At 42.6% G+C, this 27488-nt stretch overlaps 1 protein-coding gene across 6 annotated transcripts in view; it reads right to left on the bottom strand.

Annotated features, from left to right (window-relative positions):
- LOC100772719 (tripartite motif-containing protein 30A) overlaps positions 1-20379 on the bottom strand; it is a 28384-nt gene extending 8005 nt beyond the window's left edge. For 2 of the 6 annotated variants that reach the window (XM_027407924.2, XM_035442311.1), the window contains exon 1: positions 20249-20379. The gene's annotated coding sequence lies outside the window, so the exon portion shown is untranslated. Of the gene's footprint in view, positions 1-6703; positions 6841-17086; positions 17161-20185 lie in introns of those variants that run through there. The other 4 variants (XM_035442307.1, XM_035442309.1, XM_027407923.2 and 1 more) reach the window with 4 other exon arrangements.
- Between the last annotated feature and the right edge of the window lie 7109 nt (positions 20380-27488).

Below are 27488 nucleotides of genomic sequence, written 5' to 3'. Positions count from 1 at the left end.
TGAACTCTGTAGAAATCAAGGAAGTATCTCAGTGATAAGGGAATAGAACAAAGAAGAGAAATACAGAAGGAAGTTTAATGACATGTTAAAAGGAGTATAGGTCATACTTTCAAGACCTCTACTATATTTCATTCCAAATGACAAATTTCAGACGCAGGGTTGTTATTTCCTTTTACTGAAGAGCAGAAAGGAAGTGTTTCCTTCCAACAATCTCATGTAACCTACCATCTGTCCTTCCCTTTCTTTCCCAGGACTACATCACATCTTCAGTGTTAAAATCATCAAGATACTCATGTCTCCACTGCTGTTTTTCCTCCATCAGTGACACTTAGTGTGACTCTCTCAAATCCTCTCCTTACAGTTTCTTAGCAGAAAGCCTGGTGCTGACCTGGAGTGCACACTGTCCCAAATCCTGACACACATAGGCAATGGTTTCTCTTATAGTTTAAGAGTGCTTATTGTTCCTTGCAGAAATCTTTTGTTGTTGTTGTTGATTTTTGTTGTTGTTCTTTTGTTTTGTCTTTTTTTGGAACAAAAGTGACTTTTATAAAAAAAATCAAATGATAAAGAAAAATGCCAGTCTGGGCGTTGGTGGAACACGCCTTTAATCCCAGCACTCGGGAGGCAGAGGAAGGCGGATCTCTGTGAGTTCGAGGCCAGACTGGTCTACAGATTGAGTGCCAGGACAGCCTCCAAAGCTACACAGAGAAACCCTGTCTCGAAAAACCAAAGGAAAAAGAAAAAAAGAAAAAAAGAAAAATGCCTTTTGCATGGTAAAACTATGCCATTAAAGCTGTATTTGAATATAACTGCTTTGGCTATTATTTGTTACATTTAGCAGACTCTTTTTTTTAAATCATTTTTTTTATTTGAATTAGAAACAAGATTGTTTTACATGACAATCCCAGTTCCTTTCTCCCTCCCAACCTTCCTCACCACTCCCCCAACTAAAACCCTACCTATCACATATCCTTTTTTCTATTTTTCCCCTGACTCAACCTATCTGCTCCCTCATGACCTCTGCATCCTTCCTCTTCTTCCCTTCTCATTCTTGTAGCTCCCTTCCCCCTCTTCCCATGCTCTCAATTTGCTCAGGGGATCTTGACCCTTTCCCCTTCTCCAGGGGACCGTGTATGTCTCTCTTAGGGTCCTCCTTGTTTACTAGCTTCTCTGGCAGTGTGGATTGTAGGCTGGTAATCCTTTACTCTGTGTCTAAAGTCCATGTATGAGTAAGTACATACCATGTTTGTCTTTTAGTGACTGGGTTACTTCACTCAGGATGGTTTCTTCTAGTTCCATCCATTTTCCTGCAAATTTCAAGATTCCATTGTTTTTTTTCCGCTGAGTAGTACTCCATTGTGTAAATGTACCACATTTTCTCTATCCATTCGTTGGTTGAGGGGCATCTAGCCTACTTCCAGTTTCTGGCTATTAGAAATAGTGCTTCTATTTTATGAACATCATTGAACAGATGTCCTTGTTGTATGAATTTGTTTCTTTTGGGTATAGGCCTAAGAGTGGAATTGCTGGATCTTGTGGTGTTAGACCCCCGGAAAACTCAGGCTTCCGGGGTCTCAGCCCAGGACCTCGGTCACCCCAATCACCAGGCAGATTTGAAAGCTTGCTGCAAACTGCATGCGGCTTTAACGAGCTTGTTGTTGTTGTTGTTTAACGAGCTTAAATTGTTGTTTAACAAGCTAACCCCATGTTAGCTCAGGTCTTTCAACCACCCGCCATGGCGGATGGCTAGCAAAGACAGCTGGAAGGGGCTGCATAGAGATCTTGTAGGGCAGTGTAAGGGGAGTGTCTAGGGGTACGCACAGGCTCAGGATTGGTGTGCCTCCAGGCTTGAGGGCTTGCCCTGTGTTGATTGGCCAACTGGTTGTTATGGCCCATTGGCCCTCCCAGGGTGGTTGCTATGCTCTGTGAGTCATTGCTGTGTACTTGTCTGTAAAGCACACCCAGAGCCGTAAAGTGCCACCAGCTAACTTCTGATTGGTTTGAAAGACCCCGCCCCCTGGCTGGTTCTCTCTCGGTGACACTCCCGTAAGCGCGCACACTCCCACACGCCTGGCGGCTGGCTCCCTCCCAAGCCGGTTCACCCAGGCGGGGGGCCCTCGACCCAGTCCCGCCTGCCTGGCGCCGCGCCCCGGGGCTGGGGCCGAGTGGGGAGAGGACGCCCCCCCCCATGGGGAACCTCCGTCCCAAGGTCAGCCATCTGGACGCGGAGGGGGGAATTGGGTCTGTTGTACCAGGTGCAGACCTTGAGAATATACTGATAACTCTGTACCTCATTAAATTGTCCAATAGAATCCCTGTAACTATGCTTTTCGCTTCTGCACTGTGCTTTTTAGCTATATAAGGACCCCTCTCCCTTGGCTCGGGGCTTAGCCTACCCAAAAGCTAAGCCCCGGGGTACCAGCGCTACTAATAAACCCTCTTGCTCTTACATCCAGAGTTCGTGGTTTCGCTGATTCCTGGGTGCGGGTCTCCTTCTACGAAAGTACCCCTTCTGAGGTCTTTCAGGTTCCTTGCCACAAGGCAGGCATCTGACCTCTTAGTGACCAAGGCAAGGTCATGGTGAGCACGTGTTACTGTCATGGCTGCCGAAATGGGGAGCTGGTCCCTTCAGTGGTAGACTGCTTCCCATTTTCTTGAGGAGTCACCATACTGATTTCCAAAGTGGCTGTATAAATTGACACTCCCACCATAAGTGGAGAAGTATTCCCCTTTCTCCTCATCCTCTCCAGCATAAACTGTCATTGCTGTTTTTGATTTTTAGCCATTCTGACAGGAGTAAGATGGTATCTCAGGGTTGTTTTAATTTTCATTTCCCTGATGGTTAAGGATGTTGAACACTTTCTTATGTGTCTTTCAGCCATTTTAGATCCCTCTATTGAGAATTGATTATTTAGTTCTGTACCCCACTTTTCAATTGGATTGTTTGGTGTTTTGGAGACCAGCTTCTTGAGTTCTTTGTATATTTTGGAGATCAGCCCTCTGTCAGATGTGGGGTTGGTGAATATCTTTTCCCAGTCTGTTGGCTGCCATTTTGTCTTGCTGACTGTGTCCTTTGCCTTACAGAAGCTTTTCAGTTTCAGGAGGTCCCATTTATTAATTGTTGATCTTAGTGTCTGTGCTACTGGTGTAATATTCAAGAAGTGGTCTCCTGTACCAATTAATTCAAGGGTATTTCCCACTTTGTCTTCTAATAGTGTTAGTGTGGCTGGGTTTATGTTGAGGTCTTTGATCCATTTTTTTTTTTTTTTCATTTTTGCGAGACAGGGTTTCTCTGGGTAGCTTTGGAGCTTATCCTGGCACTCGCTCTGGAGACCAGGCTGGCCTCTAACTTACAGAGATCCGCCTGCCTCTGCCTCCCGAGTGCTGTGATTAATGGCGTGCACCACCAACACCCGGCCTCTTTGATCCATTTTGGCTTAAGTTTTGTGCATGGTGATAGGCTTGGGTCTATCTGTAGTCTTCTACATGTCTGCAACCAGCTATGCCAGCACTATTTGTTGAAGATGTTCTCTTTGTTCCAGCATATAAATTTGGATTGTTTGTCGAAAATCAGGTGTTTGCAGGTGTGTGGATTAATATCAAGTTTTTCAACTCTATTCCATTGGTCTACCTGTGTATTTTTGTGCCAATACCAAGCTGTTTTCAGGACTATAGCTCTGTAATAGAGTTTGAAGTCAGGGATGGTGATGCCTCCAGAAGTTCCTTTATTGTACAGGGTTGTTTTGGCTATCCTGGGTCTTTTGTTTCTCCATATAAAGTTGAGAATTGTTCTTTCAAGGTCTGTGAAGAATTGTGTTGGGATTTTGATGGGGATTGCATTGAATCTGTAGATTGCTTTTGGCAAGATTGTCATTTTTACTATGTTGATCCTGCCTATCCAAGAGCATGGGAGATCTTTTCATTTTCTGGTATCTTCTTATTTCTTTCTTTAGAGACTCAAAATTCTTATGGTACAAAATTCTTATGGTTTCACATTTTTGGTTAGTGTTACCTCAAGATATTTTATGTTGTTTGTGGCAATTGTAAAGGTGATGTTTCTCTGATTTCTTTCTCCACCAATGTGTCATCAGTATATAATAAGGCTATAGATTTTTTTGTGTTAATCTTGTATCCTGCCACTTTGCTGAAGGTGTTTATCAGCTGTAGGAGTTCGCTGGTAGAGTTTTTTGGGTCACTTATGTAAACTATCATATCATCTGCAAATAGTGAGAGTTTGACTTCTTCCTTTTTGATTTGTATTCCCTTGATCTCCTTTTGTTGTCTTATTGTTCTAGCTCGATCTTCAAGGACAATATTGAAGAGTTATGGAGAGAGTGGACAGCCTTGTCTTGTCCCTGATTTTAGAGGAATTGCATTAAGTTTCTCTCCATTTAATTTGATGTTGGCTGTCGGCTTGCTGTATATTGGTTTTTATTATGTTGAGGTATGTTCCCGTAATCCCTGATTTGTCCAAGACCTTGAAGAGGTGTTGGATTTTATCAAAGGCTTTTTCAGCATCTAGTGAGATGATCATTTTTTTTCCTCAGTCTGTTTATATGGTGGATTACATTGATGGATTTTTGTACATTGAGCCATCTTTGCATCCCTGGGATGAAGCCTACTTGATCATGGTGGATGATTTCTCTGATGTGTTCTCGGATTTTATTTGCCAGTATTTTATTGAGAATTCATTCATTTCTTTTGTTTTTACATCCTGACCCTTGTTTCCCTTCTTTTTTTTCCTTCCTGTCCTACCTCCCCTCTCACCCCTATTAACTCCATCTTCAGTTCTCTTCTGAAAAGGGCAGGTCTCTGTAGGGGGAAATTCTGTCTAGAGGTAATGCTGATCACACAGCTTGAGGCTGGCTGGCCACAGGTAACACTAACCTGGCCTGCTTGGGGCTGGTCAAAGGGGCTGGTCAAACTCTGACCAACTGGGCGTGGTCAGAGTTATGTGGAAAAGGTTAAATAGTTTGGAGGTGCACACGTGGGCCCCTTCTCTTCCTCCCTGCTGTCTGGCTGAGTGGATTTGCTTGAGTACTTTTACTCAGTAAACTACCTGTTATCAATCTAGACCTGACTCCACATTGCAATAGACTTTAGGACTCCCATGAGTATCAACCAGCCCTGGCATATCAAGTTGCAGGAGAAACTGTTTCTTTAAGGTTAATGAAACTTAAGTGTATTGATGCCAAAAGAGAAATGGAACTTTTTCCAAATAGGCTGGACAAAGAATTTGTCTCAGGGCTCATTTACTAAATAGTGTTATCTGGAACAACTTATTATGTACTTTCTAGATGCTGGACAACTGTAATGTGAGTATTGTAACCTCTCCTGACATATGGACATAAAGAGATTCAATGCCTAAGTTCAGACAAGTGGTGTCCACAACTACGAGCAGGAGAGAGCAAAGGGAAAGAGGACGGGCTCATGACAATCCTGAATGTCAACCTGGACAGAGGAGACCTGTCCTGTGTCCTCTGGTATCTCCATTAGCTTGGGTGAAGCTGGGATTCCCTGCTCCCTGTCCTTCTTTTCATGATTCTCAAGATCTTCCTAAGAGCAGACATCTTTCAGTCTTTACAGCATTAAATCCATTGGGAGTTTTGCTGATCCTTGAAAGATACAAAAGTCCTGGGATTGCACTGTCCACCTGTAACCAAGTTTCTGACAAGGTTGACACAGGACAGTTACATGAGGATAGCCTGGGATATTTAAGGTTCCAAAGAAATAGAAAAGCTGTCATTTTTTAGGACGTGTGCTCTCCCAGTGTTACCACAAGCTTTTTCTTTATTTCCCTACCAACTCTTTCTCTGTCTCTTTACTTGGTATTGAATCCTGGACCTAGTGCAAACTTGAAAGTGCCACACCTACCCCACTAACTGCATCTTAATAAGCAACACCCTTTGTTTTTTTTTTTTTTTTTCTAAGATGTGGTCTTCTTGAGTCCCCAGTTAGGTCTTGGACTTTGGATCTTCCTGCATCAGCTTTCTTGTAGCAGGAGTTACTAGTCTGAGCTGGTTTTCATTTAGGCATGGCACAAATGAACTGAGGAATAGGCAGGCAAATGTAATGACTTTTAAGCAACAATAAAAATTCCCTACAGACTTGAGGCTGAGCAAAGTACAATAAACATAAGAGGCTGCAGAATGTTTGGGATTTCTAATCACAGACTCAGAAGTGAAGGGAGAGAAAGCATAGAATCATGGGAAAACCACCATCACACGGAGAGTCTTTTTTGTTTGTTTGTTTGTTTGTTTTTTGTTTTTTTTTTTTGACAGGGTTTCTCTGTGTAGCTTTGGAGCCTATCCTGGCACTCGCGCTGGAGACCAGGATGGCCTCGAACTCACAGAGATCTGCCTGCCTCTGCCTCCTGAGTGCTGGGATTAAAGGCATGCCCCACCAATGCCCAGCCACACAGAGAGTCTTAAACTGTGTTTTTAAACAGCATTCTGGCTTTAGTCCTTCAGTCGGGGGAACCGCAGTGTCTATCTTGCACCAGGGGATTCTTGGAGAACCTCAAAAGTAAACATTAGAAATTAGAGAGTGAACTCCATCTGGAGAGAGACCTGGACCTCTGTGAATCTTGAAACCTGTCTTCCTCAAGGCCAGGCCTCTATTTGTCTCCTCAACCCTAGAACACCCAGCAGGAAGCCAGCCGTCCCTCTTTACCCGCCCCTTCTCAGTTTCAATTTTAACTCACCAGAAGGAAGAGTGTTTTCTTTTAAATTCCTCCAAACTCTGCTCTCCAAAATGTCTCTTACACGCTCAGAGGCCAACCAAGAGATCCCGACTGTGTGCAGAGGAGAGACTGGAGGCTACATCAAGTGTCTTGATAATTGCCTCACTAAGTCTGAGCTCTGGTGAGCCAGGAGAGAAGTGAAAGTTAAGACTTTGAGGGGTGAACTGAGAAAGAGAAACTAAAGAATCAGCCAATGGGGTGCCATCAGTATCTGGGCTTCTACCTTCAGAAGAAGTCAGTAGACTTGAGTCAGCTCTGCCTTGCAGAGGAGCTTGGGGCAGTTTTCTTTCCTACAGGAGCTTGTCAGGTCAGTTGTTCAAGCTCATTTCACAATCACCCTTAAAGATACTGACCCTCAGGAAAGCTGCCCCTGATGGAACAAGAGACTTCTCCACGAGCTCCTCTTGCACCTGACCTACTAGCTAGGTCTTGCTTTGGTTTGCAAGTGTGGCTCAAAGGGATGGAAATACGAGGTGAGGGACAGAGAACTGGAGTGTTCCTCTGGAGTTGAACTTGGACTCTTACAGGATGAGGACAGGAAGGAAGCTGCATTCAGGGCAGCTGACACACAATCAAAATTTCTCACCCAGCAGGGACAGGATGGGAAGGTTTCCTATTCATAGCCATGTAGAAACACTTCCTCACACTCACAGCAGTGAAACTAGCAAGTGCAGAGAGCTCTCCAGCTGCCCAGTGCTGTCCTACAGATTGTATCTTCTGTTGTTAAATAGCCCATGTCCTCTTGCCAGTGCTCATATGATCCATGTATTGCATCCCTTCTATGAGTCCCATACCAGAATACCTTTGGATGTCCCCATGTGATTTAGGATTTCTATGAAAGGTCTCTAATACTGCCCTGAATTCAAAGTTGAAAATCCGAAGGGCTTGAAATGAGATGAGATTCATTTGATACACTGCTTGCTCGGAAATCATGGAGCCCTGGGGTGCATCCTCAGTGCTGTACAAATTAGATGTGGTGGCACAGACATGTTCTCTGCCTTAGTTTTCTATTGCTGTGTGTTGTTAGGATTTCTAGTGCTGTGAGAAGATACCATGATCACAGCAAGTCTTATAAAAGAAAACACTTATTAGATTTAATTAGGCCTGTCTTATATTTCTCAGGGTTTGTTCATTAGTATCATGGTGGGAAACATGGCAGATTTCTGGCAAACATATTGGAGAGATAGCTGAGACCTCCCTCTACTTCTGTATAGGTAGGCTGCAGGAAGAAAGTAAGCCACTGGGGATGGCTTGAGCTACTGAAACCCCGAAGCCCACCCCCACTGACACACATACTCCAATAGGGCCCAATCTACTCAGACAGGGTCACACTTCCTAATAATGCTACTGCCCAAGAGGCAATTGAGCCATTTTTCATTCTAACCATCCACTGTGATAAACATCACGACTGAGGCACCTTATAAGAACAGGGTTAGATTTGGGGCTTTCAGTTTCAAAGGGTTAGAGGTTATGGCCACCACAATAGGGAGCTTGGTACCAGGCAGTGAAGCACAGTGCTTATGATGGCTATTCGTTGTCAACTTGAGTACATCTGGAATTAACTAAAACTCAAATGACTAGTCACCTCTGAGAGCTTTTTCCTGAATTAAATCATTTAAAGTGGGTAAGTCCCACTTCTAAGTCAGGTCTTTGAGGTAGGAAGACACACCTTTAGTTTAGATCTTTCCAAGTTGAAAGATCTATCTTTGATCTGTACCACAGCTCTCTCTGGCAGCCAGTATAAGGAGCATGGATTAAGGAACCTTGCCTACTCTTTGCATGATTTTTATCATTTCAGGGCCAAGTCCATTCCATCACTGCCATTAGGACCTCTCTCCTTGGGATTCTGACATATTCTGAAGACCAGTTGAGACATCAGCCTATGGACTAAACAACTACTAAATTTTTGGACCTTCAGTTCTTAGACAGCCATTGTTGGGTTAGTTGCCATTGTAAGCAATCCTAATAACTCCTTCCCTCATATAGATTAAATCTATATGTTTTATTCCTTTAGATTAGTGGTTATCAACCCAAGGTTCATGGTCCCATTGGCAAACCTCTAACTCCAAAATATTTACATTATGATTTACAATAGTATCAAAATTACAGTATGAAGTAGCAATGAAAATAATTTTATGGTTGGGAGTCAGCACAACATGAATAATTGCATTAAAGGGTCATAGCATGAGGAAGGTTGAGAACCACTGCTCTTTTTTAAAAAAAAATTAAATTAGAAACAAGATTGTTTTACATGTCAATCCCCATTCCCTCTCCCTCCCTCCTCCCCTACCCCCCCACTAACCCACTAACACCCTACCTATCCAATATGATTTCTGCTCCCCAGGGAGAGTGAGGTATTCCATGGGGGGGGTCTTCAGAGTCTGTCATATACTTTGGGATAGGGCCTAGGCCCTCCCTTGTGTATCTAGGCTGAGGGAGTATCCCTCTGTGTGAAATGGGCTCCCAAAATCCATTTCTATGCTAGGAATAAGTACTGATTTACTACAAGAGGTCTCATAGATTTCGGAGGCCTCCTCACTGACACCCACATTCATGGGGTCTGGATCAGTTCCATGCTAGTTTCCCAGTGATCAGTCTGGGGGCCAAGAGCTCACCCTTGGAGAACCACTGCTCTAGAGAACCCCGACTAAAACAGTGTTGAATCAGGAGGTGAGAGGTCAGAACTTGAGATACAAACATGAAACAGAGGGTGAGAGTGTTGGTAATGGCCACAGCTATTGAAATCAAACCTGCTCCCAATGACATCGCTCTTTCAATAAAGCAACACCTACTCATCTATTTCTTACATTTTTCAGATCTACTAAACAGTGACATAAGGTGTGACACTTAACCAATATGTCACCACAATTTGAATTTTATTTAACATACTTGCTTTTCCTCCTATTTCTTCTTCTCTTCTTCTTTCCATATATGGTCTCATAGTGAACCTCAGTCTGACCTCTGAGCTCCTCCTCCCCCAGCCTCCCCAGTGCTGGAATCATAAACTTTTGTTGTTGCTGTTTTAATTTGGACTTCCCACTTCTATGGACTGAACCCTAGGCCATGGAGCTCTGTGTGAAGGAGAGCTGGTCCCACCCCTTGATAGGTGTAGCACTTTACATTCATTTTTAATGATTCATCAAGCTGGTTTATTAAATGTGAGCAACAGTTGCCAGAGTCGGTGGTCCGTGGTCCTGCAGGCCCTGCCTGGAGAGGATTAACCTCCATCAGAGAATCACTCATTTGGTGGGCTGACATGTGAATACTAGTTGCCAGATGATGTAATTGTCATGGCCTCCAATATTTCAGCAAGTAGGAACTATTTTCAAGTCCCCGAGGGACTGCAGGCTTTTGTCTATATGCCAGATGTTGGGAAAAGGAATTCCTTGGAACCTGACACCTACCCCTTACCTTTTCCTTGGTCAACAACAGCCTAAGCACCTTTGTCCTGGAAAACCACTGGTCATGCTGGGCTGGGAATGAGTTTGGCCATCCTCACTCTCCTTCTTGTCTCCCACTTTCCATTCCTTAGTCTTAACCATCTGCTGGCCTCTCTGCCTTCATTCCCCAGGGACTTCCCATATCCTCCAAGTCCCAGCCTTCTTCACCCTATCTTCTTCTGTCAGCTGTCAATACTCAAAGTCACTCTCTATGTGGGAACCAGCTGGCCAAGTTGACTGGGAATCAGGTAAACAGTCTCCAGTCTTCTTCCTGTTCTCCATTTCCTGTTCCCCAGTCTCATCCCCAACTAGTAGCAGACCACATACATATAACTTGCCTTCCCTCTCTGCCCTCTTTCCCTGGGGACTTAGAAGATCCTTGTAGCAAACCCAGCTTTCCTCCCTCCAGTAGACCCTCCCAGCTGTCCCCAACCCCTGGCTCTAGTCGGTCCCCATTGCTACCTGCCAACTCCCAGTATCTAGACACATGGTCTACCTGGGACTCCCCAGTGGCCCTCCTTGGCATAGACTAAAATGAACTCCCTATCAGGCAACCCAGAGCCAACCACACTCCTAAGGTCAAGAGAGAATAACAGGAACCAGGGGACAAAACACCCACCCAACAAAGATAAGACCATATACTGTAGGAAGCCGTTTTCCTGCATTATAATGGTGCCTAAAGACACCAAGATGTAAATTACTTCACAGGCACTGGGTAATTTCCATTCCTTTGATCTCTGCCTATCCCGTGGCTCATTTTTGCCTGAGGAGCTGAAGCCATTCATAGGGTAACACGTCCCAGGCGGCTGGTCAGCCTTTATAAGGGATGGTTTTCTTGGTTTTAGGGTCTCTGCTCTGGTCTCCACTCTGGTAAGATGCATTAAAGCTTGTCTGCAGAAGGATCCGAGTGTCCCGTGTATGATTTCTTGCTGGCGAGAAATACAGAGCGCGCGGGACATATGGTGCCGAAACCCGGGAACATATGAACATCTCCAGCACCGCGGAGACCCCTTGGCTACAAGGCGGATTCAGAACTGCAGGATGGTAAATTCGGAGAGGTATGTTTTTTTTTTCTGGACTTTGGCTTAGGAATGTTGCTATTGTGGGAGGTTAATATAGAGGCTTCTATGCTTTTACTAGGAGCTATTTTGACTTTTCTCACTGTTGTAGCAATCTTAAAGAAGTCCAGAATTACATATCAGAAACCGAATATGGTGAGAGATGGGGCGCGCCTAACAATAAAATATAAGAAAAAAGGACCTCCCGGGATGTCTAGTGATAAGGGAGTAAATAATTTGTTAAGAAAAACAACAATAAATAAGAAAAAAGGACCTCCTGGAATGTCTACTGACAAGGGAGTGAAAGGAACAGCTCAGCTGGATGAGGGAGAGACAGAGAAGGAGGGAGAGAGAATGGGGAATGGCCGGTCACACCCCGGTAAATTTAAGAGAAATAAAGACTCAAAACCTAGCCTCTGCCCTATGAGGCTATCGCCTGTTAATTCAGCGGGTGTACTTTCATCAACACACCCACTATTTGGTACCGACTCCTTTTTACCATCAGAGGAGTGGAGAAAATTACAGATGGCTTTCCCAGTCTTTGATAGGGGAAAAAGCCATGCCTGCTATTCAACACTTCTTAAAGGCCTGGAATGCCTGGGGCTTTAAAGCCTCATAAACATTAACGCTGGGGGCCATACCGAGGCCAAGCGTCTCACCTCAAAACCTAAAAGGCCAAAAGGAAATGATAAAATGGAAAGATATCTTAACTGATCTTTGGAGAGGCCCGGATCCTATTCTCATAAGATCCAGGGGAGCGATATTGTGTTTTCTCACAGGATGAAGAAAATCCTCTGTGGATCCCAGAAAGACTCACCCGAAGAGCCCCTTCAGACCTTCAAAACTCCACCCTCTCCCCGGGAATTGAGAGCCGCTATTGTTATCCAGATTAACTCCTGCCCTTGGCGGAGAGATTGTCACTGCTTAAGGGGTGGAGGTGATTGTTTGATGCCGCCGTTTGCAGATTGCTGTTATTTTTGGCTGGTCTGTGAGAAAAGGGGTGGGGGTGAAATTGTTTGATTTCATATGTCCCGCGCGCGCGCTCTGTATTTCTCGCCAGCAAGAAATCATACACGGGACACTCGGATCCTTCTGCAGACAAGCTTTAATGCATCTTACCAGAGTGGAGACCCTAAACCAAGAAAACCATCCCTATATAAAGGCTGACCAGCCGCCTGGGACGTGTTACCCTATGAATGGCTTTAGCTCCTCAGGCCAAAATGAGCCACGGGATAGGCAGAGATCAAAGGAATGGAAATTACCCAGTGCCTGTGAAGTAATTTACATCTTGGTGTCTTTAGGCACCATTATAATGCAGGAAAACGGCTTCCTACAATATACCAGCACCTAGAATTACAATCTTCCCAAACCCAGTTTTCTAGACAGCAGCATAGAAATACAATCAGTCTGTACCAGCACCCAACAACCCAATTGCAGTAGGCCCTCAGAAATTCAATATCACTGAAACACAAGATGAGGACTTCACATTGCTGTTATGAGTTTGATCAAGGATCTTACTTGCACATGCCGGCAAAACATCTCTCCACATAAAATATAAAATATATTATAAAGACAGAATGTTGAATAATGAAGATGCTACCACTTATGAAACTGATAATTTATGTGAGGTTTTAATTTGTAAGCTAAATAAAAGCAATAAAACTTACATGATGGTCCTAATTTCAGGCTTAAAATTTTAGAGTATGTATAATATCTCTACTCTTTCCTGCCATCATGACACAGACCGATGTGCACTAGGATACCTTGTGACTCTGCTGGGGGCCTTAGGGACTCCCTAATAGTCATCCTAGTAAAGACTTCTTCTGACTGATGCCTCTAAGGGATATTCAATGGCTAGGAAACTACTTCCTAATATTTTAGAGGAAGTACTTTCAAATTTAGGCTACTATACACAGTGTTTGCTGTAATATCTATTGTCTTTATCATATTAAGGTATGATTCTACTATTCCTAGGTTCTTCAAAGCATTTTTGTTGTTGTTAAAAAGGTGAGTTAAAGTTTGTCAAAGGCCTTTTCTGTATCAATGGATACTCACAGAATTCCTAATCTCCATTTATTTATGAACTAGGGTACAGCTATTGATTTGTGTATGTTGAGCCAACTCTATATCTTTGGAATGGAACCAAGGGTTACACTGTATGATCACCTTAATTTGTTTTCTAATTTAACTTCTTTGGTTTTTCTCTAGTATCTTTACAAATTTGACCCCTCTCATGTCTACCTTTGCTACATAGTTTTAGTTATTATTGGGAAGATTAGTGTCAGAAATGCAACCAATGTTTTGAACATTTAGATCTTACAATGGAAAGAGTCCTATAACACAGTCATCTGGACAGAGTGGCAGCCTACAGAATGGGAGATGTTTACTAACTACACATATGATAAAGGGCTACTATACAAAACATATAAAGTACTCACTAAATATCAAAACTCAAATACTACAACTAGAAATGGAATACAGATATAAAAAGAATTCTCAATTGAGGAAACTCAAATGGCTGAGAAACATTCATAGAAATGTTCACCATTCTTTACCAACAGAGAAATGCTAACAAAAACTTTGGGATTACATCTTATACCCATCAGAATGGCTAAAGTCAATAAAACAGATGACAGTTTATGGTGATGAGGATGTAGAGTAAGGGGAACACTAATTCATCATTGGTGGGAGTGCATACTTTCTTTTTTGCAGATTTTTTAAAATTTGAATTAAAAACAAGATTGTTTTTCATGACAATTCCAGTTCCCTTCACCCTCCCCTCCTCCCCTACCAACCCCTTACCCCAACTAAAACCCTATCTATCACATATCCTGTCTGCTGGGAGTGCATACTTTTACAGCCATTACGGACATCAATGTTGAGCTTCCTCAGGAAGATGCAAATTGTTTTTTCTGAAGATCTTGCTATATGACTTTTGGTCATATACAATTGTTCTGTCTGAAGATCTGCTGTATGACTTTTGGTCATATACACAATGGATATTTTAAAGTACCATAGAAACTTTTTGCCAACCATGTTCATTGCTGCCCTATTCACATAGTCAGAAATTGGAATCAACTTAGATATTCCTTGATGGATGAATGGATAAAGAAAGTGTGGTACAATTAAACAATGGAATGCTACTCAACCTATAGAAGGAATGAAATCGGCCGGGCAGTGGTGGTGCATGCCTTTAATCCCAGCACTTGGGAGGCAGAGGCAGTTGGATCTTGATTTGCTGTAAGGCCTGTTCATTGAGATGGAACCCATAACTGGCATTCTTAGGTGATCTAGAACCTGACACTAGATATTTCAGGGACCTAGGGAAACACCAAGTACTACTGTTTTACTGCAGTACCAAATGCAAGGACAAAGGTTTCTTTATTGACTGGAGGATACGAACTGCAGCAAGGACCCCATTCGTTCGGGAACAAATGGAGTACTAACTTTCGACTGAGGGGTGTTTTTATAAGGGAAAATTGTAGGGCTGGAAGTCTCAAGATTACAGAACTTCCATGGTTATACAGGACAAGGCAATTGTTGTATGCTTCAGACAAGGTGCAATTAAGCAGGATGCTGCAGAGGAAATGAGTTTGTTAATTATCTCCTGGGATGGGGACTTTTACAAGTGATAACTATCTGATCCTCTTTGGACCAGAGGAATGTTGACACCACTCAAGGGTATGAAGGCCTTGAGTCATGTGGACCTTTGTTTAACCTTCTCTGTTGGGCTGCCTTTTGGGAACTCAGAGAAGCTTAAGAGTTTTTCTATTTGGGCTTTGGAGTCCGGGTTTTAGACTTTTATTAATTTTTCCCTTTCAATGGAACATGGAAAAGTTTCTCTGGTGCCAACATAAAGCCTTCACCCCTATATGATAGTGTTCTTGGTGCTAGAATTTACTTTGCATGCTACCAAAGGACAAAGGTAAACACCAATCCAGTTACAAAGCCTTTAATCTACAGTGGTGTCCCTCCTGCAAGACACAGTACTACAATGGTCACAAAAAGATTGTGGGAGTAACCAACCAATATCTGATTTTCTTTAAGGCCTGTTCATTGAGATGGAACCCAAAACTGGCATTGCTTGGGTGACCAAGAACCTGATACTAGATAGTTCAGGGACCCAGGGAAACACCAAATACTACTGTTTTTACTAAAGGAATGTAGCAATAAAATGGCTCTTAAAGACATTATGCTATACCAGTGGTTCTAAACCTGTGGGCCACAATCCCTTTGAGTGTCCAATGACCCTTTCACAATGGTCACCAAAGACTATTAGGGAACACTGATATTTACATTATGATTTGCAACACTAGCAACATTATAGTTGGTCAAGTAGCAATGAAAATAATTGTATGTTTTTTGGGTCATCAGAACATGAGGAACTCTATTAAAGGGTGGCAGCATTAGGAAGGTTGAGAACCAGTGTGTTATTCTCATATATCATCATCAGAGAAGCTTCCTCCTGCAGCAGGTGATGCAGAGATCCATAGTCAGACAATAGGCAGAGAGTCAGAGACCTTGGAATACCCAACCCTAAATGTAATGTCTCCCTCAAATCCCTCACCACATGGCTCAGAACCTTGTAGAAGAGGTAGTAGAAAGAGTGTAAGGGCCAGAGGGGATAAAAGACACCAAACACACAAGGCCTTCTAAACAGCAGGACTGATGTTCATATGAACTCATAGACACTGTGGCAGCATGTGCAGGCCAGCACAGGTCTTCATCAGATGGGGTCTTAGAAATGAGAAAAAGTGGACACACAACTCCATCTACCACCTAGAGGGATCTTCAATTGATATCCACTTATATTAAAATAAAAAAGTAGCTTTCTTCAAGGAAGTCTCACTGTTGAAACAAACTACTCTTAAGGGTAGGCTGCATATCCAGCAGTAGATACCAACAGAAAAATGAACTCAAGAGCACCTTTTGAAGTTCTTTGTCTCATAATGCTGTGTCGTGGCATGTTTTTCAATTTTGCAGGTCCTTTGGGTACATATTATACTTTCCAGTTTTGGTCTTTATGGGATTCCTGTGGGTGTGAATATGTATGTTTCTGTGTCTATATGTGTTTCTTCCTCTTTTTTGTTCCTTTTCCCTCTGTTTTCTTTGTCTTATTCTAATTGGTTTCATTCAGCTGATTTTATTTTATTATTATCCTTAGATGTATGTTTTCTAAGAAGAGACACAAAGGAGGTGGATGGAGGGTAGATGAAGAGGAACTGAAAGGAGTTACTGGAGTTGAAACCATAATTAGAATGTATTGTATGAATATTTTAAGAAAAAAGGAGAGTCTTATATTATAAACTGCATTTTGTAAGGCTTCTCTCAACTGGCTTAGCACTTTTGTTCTTCATTCGTATATTACATAATGTGATCTGTATTGGTGAATTGTCCCATTTTATTGTTGATTAGCATTCCTTTGTATGACTGTATTCAATGAGCTTATTTGTGGGTCTATTAGATAGTGTCTTGGCATTTTAGATGTTATCAAATAAAGATGTGTTATGGACATACATGTACAAGTCTTCTTGTAGATATATCTTTTATTTAACTTGTGAATTTGCCTGAAAGTTGGATTCCTTTGTTATAGAATATATTAATTATATACAATTGTAGATTACATCATGACATTTACCACACATATACATAATGTATTTTGATTGTATGCACCATTCCTATTTTCCTTTTTATTCCTGCTTGCTTCCTATTGATTCTTTCCTCTTCCCAACTAGTCTCCTTCCATTTTCACAGGTTAAGGTTATTAGAGCTTGTTACAGGGGCCTCACCAGGAGCTACACCATGGAAGAAAATGTCTCACACCCCAAGCAAGCAACCATTCCTACCTATAAATCCTCAGGATGGATTGGACCTTGGAAATTCCTCCTACCTCTATGACTGAATGTTGACAGGCTCAGGTCTGGTTTAGGTAAGCAGTGGTGGTAACAGTTCAAGAGTGCATGAAAACAAATGAGAACAGAAGAAAGAGTTAATGAGTGCTATGGAAATGTCATGCTCTGATGACAGCATTCTTCTACATTCTTCCTCTTCCTCTAGCTGTGGCATACTTCCCACTTCTGTTGCATTTCCCATTACCGCATTCTTGGCAAGACTTGAAATTTAAGTCATTGCAGTATTGCATTTTAGAGGGGTGTATGGCTTTTTACTAGTAACTTTAATTTATGTATGGTTCAATTTTCAATAATAAGAATCTTTGACATGTACAAACTGGCTATTTTATATAATAGATTTGTCTATCCATTTGGCCATGACATTTGATCACTATGTGGCTCTCTGCTTACCCTTGAGGTACAACACTAGACATTACTAAGCAGTTTGTGTACTGTGGCAGTGGACAAGATGAGGTCTGTGCTGGCCAGCATGGACAGGAATATAAACATGGCCTCATGGATGCTATGCTCCTCTTCAGTCAGGTAGAGGAGGATGCGGTTGCTTACAATAGCCACAACATAGATGACACAATAGGGAATCTTGATCCAGTGGAACTTTCCCAAGCCAGGTATCCCAACAAGGATGAAGGAAGTTGGGTTGTAACAGCTTAGGTTGTACATGGCCTCTGTGGGATCTGCTGGTTCTTGAGCCTGAGGACAGAGATTCTTTCAGAATCATTTATGACAGGGAACAGTTCCACTCTAGTGCAGAGTGTTGGTGACAAGTCAGCATTCCTGTAGGAAGTGCTTCCTATTTCCAAGACAAACAAATACCTATAGGTTAATTATTGCCCATTCTATTTGCCAATGGATTCACTTAATTTTGGTATGTATTTATATTGAGTAATAAGCAATATATAAAGGTCTCTATGTGAGTCAGAAATTGCTTGTGATTAAGACTATTTAAAATAGGCCAGTTTTTAAAAGGAGAGAAATGCATGGGTGAGAGGTTAAAAAAAAAGGAGAGGAGTGAACATGGAGAGGGAAAGATTAAAAATACACATACTAAAATGCTATACTGGCAGGGGAGAAAAGGCTCTGAGGTTAAGATGGAGTACTGCTCTTCCAGAGATCCTGAATACTGTTCTCAGTACCCTTGTAGGGCAGATCACAATTGTCTGTAACTCCAGCTTCATCTGACCACCACAGCCTTCCCTATATAATCTTATACACACAGGCAGACATGCACATATAAATCTATAACAAAATGAATCTTTTAAAATAGATACACTAAGGAACAATAGCTAGGTTTGTTCAATCCAAACAATGAGGTTATAGACAGATCTTGTTTCTTCTGTGCTTGTAGTAAAACTGTTTCTTTAAGAATGAGGAAACATCAAAGTTTTGGTTGTTAGTAAATCAGGAAGCACTCATTTTCCAGAGCTGCTCCCCAGCCAGCCTTCAGAGACTCATCACCAGTGATACATTTCTTTCCTTGCCACAAATCACATTCCCTTTACAAAGGACTCTCCTTCATTGGTTACTGTTTCCTTTTCTATGTCTGAGGTAGCGATTAGCACCCCAACCCGATAAATCTCTTGCCTGAGGTCTCTTGCATGGTGTGACCTCTGTAGCATTCCAGTCACTCTGATTGCCACAAAAACCCTAACACTGATGTCATAGGAGAAAGGTGCCTTTTCCAAATAGGTGGGCAAAGAAATTCTCTCAAGCTTTCTTTACCAAGTAATGTTATCAGAAACAACTTAATGTTTTCTCCTTAGGCATTTGGCAAATTTAAAAACTAGAAAACTCTAATATGTGCAATATAATATCCCATAATGCAAGGCAGTGGAGAACTGAGTTGATGCCGAAGTTCAGAAGGGAGGTGTCCACTACTGATTAAGAGCAGGAGATTAAGAGCAGGAGAGAGCAATGGATGGGGTCCTGATAATCCTGAAAGTCATCCTAGACATAGGAGGCTTGTCCTGTGTCCTCTGATGTCTATACTAGCTTGGGTGAAGCTGGGATTCTCTGCTCCCTGTCCTTCCTTTCACGGCTCTAAAGATCTTCCTAAGAGCAGACATCTTTCAGTCTTTCCAGCATTAAAGCCATGAGGAGCTTTGCTGATCCTTGAAAGATAGAAAAGTGCTGGGGCTGCAATGTCCACCAGTAACACTGTTTCTGGGGAAGTGACAAAGGGCAGTTACATGACTTTAGCCTGGGTATGTAAGAGTATCATGTACCAAAGGAATATAAAAACTGTTCTTTCTAAAAGGTGGGCTCCCCCAGTGTTCATAATTTCTCTCTCTCTCTTTTCACTCTTCTTCCAATTTTGTCTTACTTTCTTTGGGTTTGGGTTGGAGTCTGATACACATTTGAATGTGCTCCCCAGTGCCCACCCCAAGAACTGCCCAATAAACTATAGCCTCTGGGTATTTTGTTTTTTTAAGTCATGGTCTTATTAAGACCCCAGGCAGGACTTGGATTTAGGACCTTCCAATATCAGCTATCCTTGTAGCTGGAATTGGTATTCTGGGCTGAATTTAGCCATGGCTGACGTGGACCAAGGGAAGGGCAGGTAAATGTGATAACTTTACAATAACATTAGCAATTCTCTACAGACTTGAGACTTTTTCATAGAAGAAATAAATGTATAGGAGGCTGCAGAAAGATTGAGAGACAGAAGCAAAGGGAACACAGAGACAGAAGCAAAGGGAAAAAACCCATAGTATCATGGGCAAATACACTATTACACAATATTACACAGAGCGAGCTTAAACTCTGTTTTCAAATACCCTTCTGGCTTTACTCCTTCAGTGAGGGCAGGGAAGGGGTGGAATCAGGTATGGACAGTAGGGGATTCTTGGTGCATCCCAAAATTAAACAGGAAAGAAGTGAGTGAACCCCATCTAGAGAAATACCTGGACCTCTTTGGATCTTGAAACCTGTCTTCCTGAATTCCACACCTCCATTTGGCTCCTCATCCCCAGAGCACCCAGCAGCAAGCCAGTAGTCCCCCTTTCCCCACTCCATTTTATTTCAAAGTAAACTCACCAGAGCAAAGACAGTATTTTCTTTTAAATTCCTCCAAACTCTGCCCTCCAAAATTGCTCTCACCTCAAGATGACAACCAAGAGATCCTGACTCTGTGTAGAGGAGCAAATGGAGGCCACAGTAAGTGTCCTGAGAATTTAGTCGCTAAGTCTGATCTCTGGTGAGCCAGGCGAGAAATGAAAGTTAAGACTCTGAGGGGTGGAACTGAGAAAGAGAAACTCAGAAACTATCAGGCAATGGGATGCCACCCCATTGGTATCTGGTATTCTACCGCCAGAGGGAGCCAGTCTCCTTGAGTCAGTTCTGCCTTCCAGGAGCTTGGGACATTTTTCAGTGTTCCAGTAATTTGTCAGTTCACTTGTTCAGGCTCATGTCACAATCACTCTAAAAGATCTTGACCCTCTGTTAAATGTTCCTAATGGAAAGAAGCCTTCCCCATGGGTTCCTCTTGCACTTGAGCCCCAGCCTTTGTTTTGCTTTAGGTGGCAGGTGTGACCCAAAGTAAAGGAAATGCAAGGTGAGGGACAGAAACCTGCAGTGTTCCTCTGGAGATGGATTTGGGCACTTACAGGATGAGAACAGGAAGGAAGCTGCAGTCAGGGAAGCTGCCACACAATCAAAATTTCCCACCCAGCAGGGACAGGATGGGAAGGATTCCTCTGCAGAGTCATGCAGAAGCACTTCCCCACACTCACAGCAGTGAGACTAGCAAGTGCAGAGGGCTCTCCAGCTGCCCAATGCTGTCCTACATATGGTTTCTTCTTCAAAGTGCTGATGTGATACACTCATTGAATCCCTTCTAGGAATCCCTTACCAGGATGTCTCAGGAGTCCCCAAGTGAGTTAGAATTTCTTTTGAAGACCTCTGATATTGCCTGAGAATCCCCTGAATTAGTAGTTGAAAATGTGTAGGCCTGGGAATGAGGGTGAGTTGGCACTGTCTGTGTCTAGCATAGTGGAGTCCTAGGTGGATCATCAGCTCTGTATTAACAGGGGTGTGGTGGTGCATACATGTAGTCTGTCTTAGTTATTCTTCTATTGCTATGATAAAACACCATGACTGAGGCACCTGATAAGGACAGTGTTTGTACATGGTCCCCTAGAGAAGGGGAAGGGGACAAGATTTCCTGAGCTAATTGGGAGACTGGGGGAAGGGGAAAGGGAGTTAGGAGATAGAGAAGGGGAGAAGAGGACATGAGAGAGCCAGGAGATCGAGTCAGGGGAAGAATATAGAAGAGCAAGAAAAGAGACACTATAACAGAGGGAGTCATTATAGGTTTAAAGAGAAATCTGGCACCAGGGAAATGTCCAGAGATGTACAAGGTTGACCCCAACTAACAATCTAACCAATAGTGGAGAGGCTACCTTTAATGCCCTTCTCTAATAATGAGATTGATGATGACCTTATAGGTCATCCTAGAGCCTTCATCCAGTAGCTGATGGAAGCAGAGGCAGACACCCACAGCTAAACACTGAGCTGAACTCTGGAATCCAGTTGCAGAGAGGGAGGAGTGATGAGCAAAGGGGTCAAGACCAGGCTGGAGAAACCCACAGAAACAGCTGACCTGAACAAGGGGGAGCTCATGGACCCCAGACTGATATCTGGGAAAACAGCATAGGACTGTTTCAGACCCCCTGAATGTGGGTGTCAGTTTAGAGATCTGGTTAATCTATGGGTCCTCTGGTAGTGGATCAGTATTTATCCCTAGTACACGAATGGACTTTGGGAGCCCACTCCACATAGAGGGATACTCTCTCAGCTTAGACACCCAGGGGAGGGTCTAGGCACAGCTCCAAATGATATGACAGACTTTGTAGATTCCTCCATGGAAGGCCTCATCCTCTCTGAGGAGCAGAAAGGGGATGGAATAAGGGCTTGGTGTGGGGGCAGGGAAGGATGGGAGGGAGAGTGAACTGGGATTGACATGTAAAACAAGCTTGTTTCTAATTTAAATAAAAATTACTTAAAAAGGATAGTGTTTGATTAGGGGCTTACAGTTTTAAAGAGTTAGAGGTCATGAGCACCACAGTGGGGAGCATGGCAGCAGAGAGGGAGGCATGGTGCTGGTGCAGGAGGTAAGAGGTCACCCTTGAGACACCAGCCTGAGGTAGAGAAATAGCAAAACTGGGAATGGCCAGAGTGTATTGAAATCTCAAAGCTCACACTCATATTACATATACTCCAATAATGCCATACCTCCACATCTTTCACAAAGTGTCCCACTAATTGGGAACCAAGTATTCAAGGATAGAGCCTATGGAGGCCATTCTTATTCAAACCACCACAGGATCCCATGACTTGATGCTGGCAGCAGGAGGATCAGGCTCTCAAAGCCCATCTTCAGCAACAGGGGACTTAGATGCCAACAGCCTGAGATACATGAGAATCTTTCTTAAAGAGGAAGTTGTGTAAGGGAAGCAATAAGCCGTCACCATTTTCAGTCTCACCCCGACTCCTATACTCCTATCTCATTTGTTCCTTATATTCTGCTAGCTGCTAACGTATCACATAAGGGGTGACGTCAGACATGACACTGTAGTTTGAGTTTTCTTGAACATACTTGTCTTTGCTCTTTGTATTCTTAGTCTTTGGAGACAGGCTCTCACAGTCACCTCCACCTGACTTATATCTGAGCTCTAACTCCCTCAGCCTACCCAGTGGTGAGACTGTGGGCTTTTGCTGTTGTTTTAGTTTGATTGTTGCATTTCAGGGATTGAACCCAGGACCTTGAGTATGCTGGGCTAGTGCTCCATCCCTGATATACCCCTACCTGTACTTTACATCTTGAGGAGGTCAAGAGCCTGAACTGTTGTTCTTGCTGTGGACACATGGCTGTCAGTCAATGTTACAATGTCCTCATTCTCCTCAATAGTTAATAACTCTGTAAAATTCTTTATAATTTTTGTCTGGTGTTGTTTGTGAGGCAGGGTTTTAGTGGACATCCCAGACTGGTTTGAAACTCACTAGTTAGTGTTCAGGATGGTCTTCAACTCCTGGCAGTACTTCTCCCTCAAACTATCTATCAAAAACTTTATAAGTCCAGCTTCTAAAATTTTCACTCAGGGTTAGAAAAGAAAAAAAAAGAAACGAAATGAAAGAGGAACTACAAATAAGAGAGGGAACTAAAATCTGAGGGAAACAGGAATTGGCTCACACACAATTGCTCCTCTGCATGTTTTTTATTCTTCTTCTGTTCTCTTTCTCTCCTGCTGTTCTGTTTCTCTGTTTCTGCTTTCTATCCACTTCTTTGTCTCTCCAATTGTTGTCTTCTCCCAGTTCTTGGGGGTACAGGTATATATATGTGTTTGTGACACTAATTCTTTTTATGATACAATATGAGGCTTGACTTTCTCAGGGTCAGCAAGGCAGGTAAGATTTACACATAAAACAATGAACTAAAATTGCTAGGAGAAACTTTTAGCATCCATTACTTAGGGCTGTAGGTCAAAGAGAGGGTCTAAGTTTAATTTGCATAAGAAACAAGACCTGTTGCCTTCTAGTGCTCTAGCGTCAGTGGTGGCACAGGCCTTCAGGAAACTTTACTTTTTCCCAGAGGATGAGCAAATGGGCTGATTACCTTTGTCTTTATCTTCTCAGGAGAAACAGGAGGGAGCAGTAAATATCTGAGCTAAAATCTTCAGTTAATACAACAAGAAGTTTGAGAATCTTCTAGTACAGGGTTAGTTTAGGTTATTGCTTCTCTGTCTGCCAGTGAGGTAAAGCCAAGGGCATGCTTATGTTTTCTATCTATCTTGGCAGCTATGAATCAACAAGTTTGGATGTGTAGTAATTCTATGTCCTTGGATATCTGGGTATGTCTTTTGCCTGGGCCCTAAACACTGACCAAATGCCTACCAATAAAGGTAATTGCAGGAAGGCAGATCTCTGCAATTACAATGGAGAGGGGAACAAGGGCCCGACAGTGGGAAACAGGTGTCACTCATCGCTAAGGAAAGTAATCAATAAACTAGGACCTGTTAATGGAGAACAGGTTTTACACATAGTTAGGGAATGTAATCCATAAAACTCCAAATGCATGGGAGAAATTAGTTCCCAGTAAATAATCAGATGATGCTGATCTGTGGGAAATAAATCCTAAATTTGTTACAGAAAGGAATAAGCTACAGCAAGAATCTACAGCAAGACACAGCCAGTCTGTTCACGAGATTATAATGCCAGGCACAGCTTTGTACTGGTTTCATCTACCAGAGAAATCCGTAATTCTAAGTTTTCTTGTGATGCGAAGGGTGTATAATTACTGTATGATCTTGTAGCTTATAGCAACTATTGCGTACATGTGTTAGAGGAATGAGCCACCATAGCTTTGCCTTTTACAAATTTGAAACAATGCCTCCTCTGTTCCATCCTAAGGCCTTCTTGGAAATTAAAACCATAAAATGCTTGGAGTGCCACCTAGCTCTTCGTGAACATTTTTTGCAGACAAAATTCCATCCCATCTCTATGCGAAATCTTGACTTTAGCTTTAGGTCTGCCATCAGCCTCTAACAGTAGTGAAAAAAATGAAGGTGACCAAGAGTGCACAGCACTGGCCACACTGTCATTGATCAGTGCCACAAATGTGTGTGATTCTAACTGTGCACAAAACACATTGTCATTTGTTTCAATTAGAGGAAAGGCTTTCCCATGAAACACAGTTATGGAAGAAATAGTAAATAAAAAGAACAAGAGAACTATGAAGCTAGACAATTTTTCTCATGAATGAACTTATAATTTGCTAAAAGTAAAAACATCTGTGATTTCTTATTTGAATTAGAAACAAGATTGTTTTACATGTCAATCCCAGTTCCCTCTCCCTCCCTGCCTCCCCTCCCCTCCCCCCCAACTAAAACCCTACAAATCATACATCCTTTCTGCTCTTCCAGGATGGTGAGGCCTTCCATAGGGTGTTATCAAAGTCTATTGTGTCCTTTGGGATAGGGCCTAGCCGCCCCCCCCCCGTGTGTCTTGGCTCAGGGAGTATCCCTCTATGTGGAATGGGCTCCCAAAGTCTACACCTATGCTAGGGATAAGTACTGAACTACTACAGGAGGTCCTGTAGATTTCCCAGGTTTCCTCACTGAAACCCATGTTCCTGGGGTCTGGATCAGTCCCATGGTGGTATCCCAGCTTTCAGTCTGAGGCATCTGTGATTTTATAATCCAAATATTCTAATTTTTTAAAAGTAATTTATTTATTTTTATTTTACTTGCATTGATTTTTTTTTCTGCATGTACTTCTGTGTGAGAGAGCCAATTAGATACCATGTGGGTGCTGGGATATTGAACTTAGGACCACTGGAAAGCAAGCAGTCAGTGCTATGAACTGATAAGCCATCTCTCTAACCAGGGTATTCTAATTCTTAAAACAAAGCATGGTGATGTTCGGGAGTGGCTGATGCAAACTCTGCCAGCATGTAATGCTAGAATCTCCAATTGACATGCTGCTCTGAACTACCTTTCTATTGTCACAGATAGACACACAATGGAGCTCTACTCAAAATGAGTTCCCAGTGGCTGCTTTGCAGGTGCCACACTAAGCCTGTGTCGCATGTCTGCCCTGCCTCCTGTCTAGAATCAGAGAACCTGGCTGCAGTATCCTGCTGTGAACCTACCCTCACCCCCTTAATAAAAAGTGTAAGAAGAGCCTAGGTCTTCTACCATAGGGCAGCTGATGCTCTCCAGACATCCCTCCATTCAGTCTTCTCTGGTGTTGGGGCCTGAACACCCACCATGCTGTGCCCACTCTGTCTCTCTGCTTATTTATTTTAGAAATCTGATTCCAAATAAACTCCTTATTGCCCAGTAATCCCTCACAGTGTACCCCTGAGTCAACTCCCTCATCCAAAATCTGGCACATTTCTTCTGTAAAAGCAAAACAACACAGAGCAGGTCTGACTCTGTAACTGAGCCAGCCTGGCCTCAGATGCACATCAAGGTCCTGTCTTTCACTCCCGAGTGCTGGGATGACATCAAAACCATTATGCCAGGCTCTGGTACTCAGTCTCAATAATCCTTTATTACAGTCACAGCAATAAGGGGACAAAACAGACACCATACTTGATACCACTTACATGCCATAAGTTCCTAGATATATTCTGTTTACATTTGACAACACAACACAAGGTAAGATTACAGGTATCATTGTCATCATTATCATTCACTGTAAAATGGAAAATCACAGGATTTAACATATTTGATAAGAAACAAGTAGAGCCCACAACAATTATCTTCTCAAAAAATAAAAGTGAAAACTAAAAATTAATCACACATATCTACAACATATTAGAGTAGACCTGATGGCAGAATTCAGTATCTAACAGCAAGACATCAGGAAAGTGAAATCTTTGTTCCTCCCAGGTGACCATTTGTACATGGAACACCAGTCACGACATCTCCTCAGTAGTTAACAGAACAACCATCTACTGAGTGTGCAGTGGGCAAATGATATGCATGGATCTTCATCTTTTTTAAAAAATACATAATTCAGTCGGGTGTTGGTGGCACACATCTTTAATCCCAGCACTGGGGAGGCAGAGGCAGGCGGATCTCTGTGAGTTCAAGACCAGCCTGGTCTACAAGAGCTAGTTCCAGGACAGTCTCCAAAGCCACAGAGAAACCCTGTCTTGAAACCCCCTCCAAAAAATTACATAATTCATTTTACATTTGTGTATGTGTGCCTGTGTGTACTGCAGCATGTGTGTGAACATAGAGTTTAATCTGCATGAATTGACTGCCTTCTTCTATCATGTAGTTTAAGTAATTGAACCCAAGCCACTGGATTTGGAGAAAAATGCTTTTATCCTCAGAGCCTTCAAACATATTTCAACTTTATTTTCTTGTACTGGCCATAGTATGTGTGCACTCTGCATAGTAAAATTGTAAAAAACCACAAACAATAAAAACCAAACAAACAAAACAACCCCCCCAAAAAAAAACCCCACAAGGCATAGGCTTTTCAGCATGGTATTCAGGGTTACACTGCTATGTGGAGTGGCAGGAATAGAACCAGGTACTCTTAACACACAGTCTAAGTGGGTATCATTGGAGATGTTTCAGCTTAAGTTTGATGAAGTACAAGCATTGTGGTTAAACTAAACTACCACTAAGGCTCATTCCTAGGCTAAAGACTCCTACATATAATTTTAAAACTAACAGTTGAGCTAGAAAAGAACTTTCTTTCATCTTTTGTAAGTGACAGAGGGATGGGGTTGTAGAGACATGGCAGAGCTGAGACAATTGGATCAGTAGCGGATAATGCATGCACAAGGCCCTGGCTTTCATCTGTGGCACCACAAAACAGGAGG

Source organism: Cricetulus griseus, chromosome 3 (assembly GCF_003668045.3).
Source record: "Cricetulus griseus strain 17A/GY chromosome 3, alternate assembly CriGri-PICRH-1.0, whole genome shotgun sequence".
NCBI lineage: Eukaryota > Metazoa > Chordata > Mammalia > Rodentia > Cricetidae > Cricetulus > Cricetulus griseus.
Note: the sequence above shows the minus strand (reverse complement) of the source record. Positions and strands in the feature narration are given on the sequence as shown.